Raw genomic sequence first — 5,778 nt, 5'->3', positions numbered from 1 at the left:
TGATAGTTGGTGTTATACCACCATTCGGCTAGAGGTAACCACTGTACCCAAAGATGTTGCTTCTCTGAAGTGAAACACCTAAGATAGGTTTCCAGACATTTGTTGACTGCTTCAGTTTGACCATCCATTTTTGGATGATAGGAAGTACTGAGTTTTAGTTGGGTACCTTGTAGCCTGAAGAGTTCCCGCCAAAAATTACTGGTGAATATCGGGTCATGATCAGACACAATAGAAGTGGGCATGCCATGCAATTTGAAGATCTGATCCATGAAAGATTGAGCGACCAAAGTTGGTGTAAAAGGGTGGGGTAGGGCACAGAAATGAGCATACTTAGAAATTCGGTCCACAACCACCATGATGACTGACTTGTTTCCTGGCTTTGGAAGACCTGTAATGAAATCCATAGAAACCTCCATCCATATTGATGCCGGAATGGGAAATGGTTGTAGTGTGCCTGGTGCTTTGACTATCTCCCCTTTGTGGCACTGACAGACATCGCATTCCGCTACAAAAGTAAGGATGTCCTTTTTCATGCCTCTCCAAAAAATGATCTTCTAGTGCGAGCATATGTCTTCTGAAATCCTGAATGTCTTGCAGTGGGGGATGAGTGCAATTCCGCCAAAATGGGCTTTTGAGGGTGGATGTTGGTGATATTACGACTCTTTCCTTGTAGCGAAGAATCTCATCCCGCCACGAGTAGCCCTTGATGGAATTTGGATCCGCCTGCAATTGAGTAATGAGTTGGGAGAGCCAGGGATGGGAAAACCATTCCCTACAAGCCTCTTCAATCCATTCTGGAATGGGAAGGGAAATTGTGAGTAGGGTACTTTCCTCCTCAAATTGGTGAGATAATGCATTTGCTACAATATTTTCGTGCCCTTTCTTGTAAATGATCCCATAATCATATCCCAACATTTTGGTGAGCCATGTATTTTGTTGTGAGGATGATAGGCGTTGCTCCAAAAAATATTTAAGACTGTGATGGTTTGTGTGGATTTGGAAATGTCGCCCCAATAAGTAAGGTCACCAGGTATCTACTGCATGTAAGATGGCCATCATTTCCTTCTCATAGGTAGATTGTCCCAGATTCTTCCCACTTAGTTGCTAGCTTGTGAAGGCAAATGGTCGACTGTCCTACATTAAGACCGCCCCAAAACCCGTACCTGAAGCATCACTTTCAATGACAAAAGATTTGGTGAAGTCAGGTAGTGATAAGACTGGAGTGGAACACATGGCATTTTTGAGAGGTGTAAATGCCTGTTGTGCTTCAACATTCTAGAAGAATGAATTTTTATTGAGGAGTTGAGTGAGGGGCTTCGCAATGCGACCATAATTGTGGACAAATTTGCGATAGTAGCCGGTGAGACCCAAAACTCCTCTCAGGCTCTTCAAGGTCTTAGGTTGAGGCCAATCCTGTATTGCCTGGATCTTTTTGGGTCCACCTTGACACCTTCACGCCCCACAATGTGGCCCAAATACTCAACTTCTTCCATGCCAAAAGGACACTTGGACATCTAAACAAATAATTTATGCTTGTGGAGCAGTTGCAAGAGCAGATCTACATGCTGAAGATGTGCAGCCCAAGTGCAACTGTAGATGAGGATGTCATCGAAGAAAAGAAGGAAAAATTTCATGAGATATGGTTTGAGAAGGTGGTTCATAAGGCTCTGAAAAGTAGGTGGGGCATTACAAAGACCGAATGGCATTACCAGGAACTCATAATGGCCTTCATGAGTTCGGAAAGCAGTCTTTGGAATGTCGACTTCCTTCATGCGAATTTGGTGGTAGCCTGTGAGAAGATCCAGCTTAGTGAAGAATTGAGCCCCATTGAGTTCATCCAGCAAATCATCAACAACCGTGATGGGAAATTTATCATTGACTGTCAACTTATTAAGGGCCCTGAATTCTGGACACATACGCCATTCCCCATATTTCTTGAGCACCATGACCACCGGTGATGAATAAGGACTAATGCTGGGACAAATGACACCTACTTCCAAAAGTTCCTTGATTATTTTTTCTATTTCATTCTTTTGGGTTAACGGATATCTGTATTGGCGCAAATTTGGTGGTTGGGCCCCTGGGACCAAGGTGATGCTATGATCATGTTCCCCTCTCGACGGTGGAATCTCATGAGGCTTGTCAAAGACTGGCAGATGGTTATTTAAAATCTGTTGCATCTCAGGATGAATCGACAGAGAATTAGGTTTGACGGCCTAGATGGCATTAAATTGAGCTATAACTCCATGATGGCCCTTTTTTAACAATCTTTCCATCCTATGTGAGCTGATGATAGAGGGAGCTCCCGCCTGGAGTCCGCGGAGGGTATGTGTGGAGTTGTTCTGCTTAAACCTCATATATAACTCCTGGAAATCCATTGTGATTGGCCCAAGTGTCTGAAGCCATTCAGCACCGAGGACAATGTTGCACCCTCCCATCTGTATGGAAAACATGTGGGTCTTCAACTGATAATCCTCCATTTTAAGTTTGACATTTTCATAGCGGCCTTCAAATTTCATTGTTCCCCCATCCGCAATTTGGACTTGGAAGTTAGAAACTGCTTGTACAAAACAATGCACTGCTTCCGCGACTTTTTGATGGATAAAATTATGTGTACTTCCACTATCAATCAAGACTATTACTAGGCGATGCTTAATAAAACCTCTGATTTTGAGAGTTTGAGGTGAAGAAATCCCTGCCAAAGCATGCAGTGAAATAACTAGTTCGTCAATAACATTGTCCTTCTGGTTGTCCCATTCTTCCTCCTTAGGTTCCTCTAGTGGTGGGGCTTCCTCCGATGAGCTGTAATTAGTGGCATAAATTTGAAAGAATTTGGGCTCCTTACATTTATGACCTGGGGAGTATTTTTCATCATAGTAGTAACATAATCCCTGCTTTCTTCTTTCTGCCATTTTTGTAGGTGACACCTTTTGAACCTTAAGTGTTTGAGTCGTGCTGTGAGCCTGTGGTGGGCGACCCTTGGTGGTGAAATTTGGGCGAGTTCACTGAGCCGCTAACACACATTCCACATTACAAGCTACCTTGCAAGCCTCTGACCATGTGGGAGGGTGGTGCAGTTGAACGTGGGCTTGTATGGCTTCTTTAAGACCGCTAATAAAACATTCCGTGTAGAATGCATCTTGGATACCCCTAGTGCGGAAAGCTAAGGCTTCAAAGGCTGTAATATATTCATCCACTGTGCCAGTCTGTCAGAGCTTAGTGAGATGACCCAAAAAAGTAGATTCATGGTCAAAGCGCTCTATAAGAGCTTTTTTGAAGGTGTCCCAAGTCAAAAAACTTCCATTGCAACGTTGATGACATTGCCACCATTGCCATATTTCATTGTCCAAGTACATGCTCCCCACCATAAGCTGAGTCTCATTATCTAAGATGTAATTCAGATTGAAATACTGCTCCATTTGTGCTACCCATGTTATTGGGTGAGAACCATCAAGTTTATGCATATCCAGCTTGGGAGGTTGCGGAAGGGATTACTGGTGGGTGCCCCAGAGGTGAAGAGAGTGGTTAGACTCACCCTCACTATGTTCATGGCCAATATACGCCTCCTCACGGGCTTCCGCCTTGCCCTTAGAGAGTTGGTTAGTTAGTGATCATGGAGGTCTTTCAAGGATTGTTCAAGTTTGTTGATCTTCTCATTGGCCATAGCTTGAGCTCTAGTTTCTACCATGCACCAATCCAATGTACTTGCAATTTGGGATCGCATGAATTTTTTTTTGGCACTAACAATTGAATGGTACCAGCTTGCTCAGCTCGTCGTCCTGATTCTTATGGGCTAGATCACTAATAAGTGCCCCATGGGGCCTCAGACTTTTCTTTCCCTTTTTTGAAAACTCCTAATGGAGTTTTACTCCTTGCTTAGGAATACTACAATATCCAAATCCCCAAAATGTCAATGCTGCCAAAAGTCCTACGAAAATCACGCCCCGGTATAGGAACCCCACACAACTACTCAGATCTGATGGATCTGAGAGATCTGAATGGATAGATCTGAGAGGCGTAACAGATTGCTGCTGTGGATCTGATGGATCTAATAGATCTGAATGGCTAGTCTGTTAACTCGGAACTACGAGAGTGATGTCTGCTGCTGCTGCAAACTCCACTTGCGAGATCTGATCTGGCAGAGATTATGCGTGATCTAGAGATAGAAAAGGGAACTATGGTCTCGAGGAGTGTCAGGTGCTAAAGTTCGCAATATACATAAGGGTCTGACAGTAGTACTCGGCCCAATGTTTCAGGGCTCTAACTAAGGAGGATCAACTGTACCCTTAGCCGTACAACTCGACTACCCTATCGTACGGGCGAGTAATCTCTCCGAGTGTTGTTCTCGATGTACTGTAGCAGCAAGACGACCGATGGTTTATCTATGGCGAGGTTGCAAAGGAGCCAGGGGGCTTCCGATATACCCAGAGGGTACTTGGAAGATAGTCCCTGCGCGGTTCTGTCCAATGCACTACTACTCGAAGGGGTACCCACAGGGGTTACAAGGGAGTCCAACAAGCGTGACCACCTCTTGTATTTGTTGGATGCATGCCTCCCCAAATCCATAGGTTTATACGCTCAATGACAGATCCCGTGGTTTAAAGACGCTGGAACACGTCTCTAGCCAAAAAAAAATTTGCTAAGAAATGGAGATCCCACTGGCCCTGGAAAGTGCTTTGATACCACTTGTTATGCTCTTAACCTACAAGACGATACCAGAATACCAAATATGCAAAGAAATATACCTAGAACATAGAATAGTGAGAAAAAATAGCGAGTATTTTATTATTAAAAAAGAAATGTTCACTTTCCTCTTCGAGGGGGCAACCTCCAATAGAGCAGAGCTTGATTACAAAATAATACACGATGCTCCTCGCAGGGAGTCTCCATCCTTTATATATGACTCATACATGCAATACCATGGAGCAATACCATGGTTCTTACTAATACCATCTATCTAATACCATGGCCCATAACTAACTGTCGTCCCGTCATTAAATGCAGGTTAACCACTTACAATTATTAATATGGGCTTTATTGACTCTTTACTTAACTATAACTATGACTCGATCCTACTACATAAATAAGGGGGTTAGCGTGGGACCCTAATAGAAATATATGTTCTTGTTAATCAAATAATGTTACAAATAAATATATGAAGTGCTGTCTCAAGATAGGGAAACTATCTTGGACACACAATCACTTGGTTGAGAGAATATTTCAACCACATACCAATCTAGGAAACAACTCCTAACTAATAGGAACATATTCCTTTACATAGCAAGAATCACTACTCCAACAAGTAGGAATTACATTTTCCAACATATACATGTTTGGTTAGTTTTAATTATCTCACACTACTTTAAGTTAGTCGATATTATAATGTAGTGTGAAGTAGATGTAAAAATATTTCACTCTCACTCGTAACCATAAATAAAATATTTCAATATCTATATGAAGTAACATAAATTATAACAAATTTAGAGAAAGATAAGGTAATTAAAATAAAGATAAATTTATTATATTTTCTCTATGAAGTATTAAAAATATATAATTCTTATATTCTTTTAAAAATATTTGAATACAATATTTAAATCAATTATTTGAATTCACAAACAAATTTAAACTTTTCCTTATAAAATAATAAAAAGGATATATGTAATTCATTCAAAATTTATTACAAAATTAATATGTTGCATTTAAAATGTTAGTAATAATAAAAAAATGAATGCGGGTCATAAATAAATAAAAAATTCAATATGCAAGATTAAATGATAT

This window comes from Pinus tabuliformis, chromosome 7 (assembly GCF_031772625.1).
Source record: "Pinus tabuliformis cultivar Carrire ecotype Pingquan chromosome 7, CPIR1, whole genome shotgun sequence".
Taxonomy (NCBI): domain Eukaryota; kingdom Viridiplantae; phylum Streptophyta; class Pinopsida; order Pinales; family Pinaceae; genus Pinus; species Pinus tabuliformis.
Note: the sequence above shows the minus strand (reverse complement) of the source record.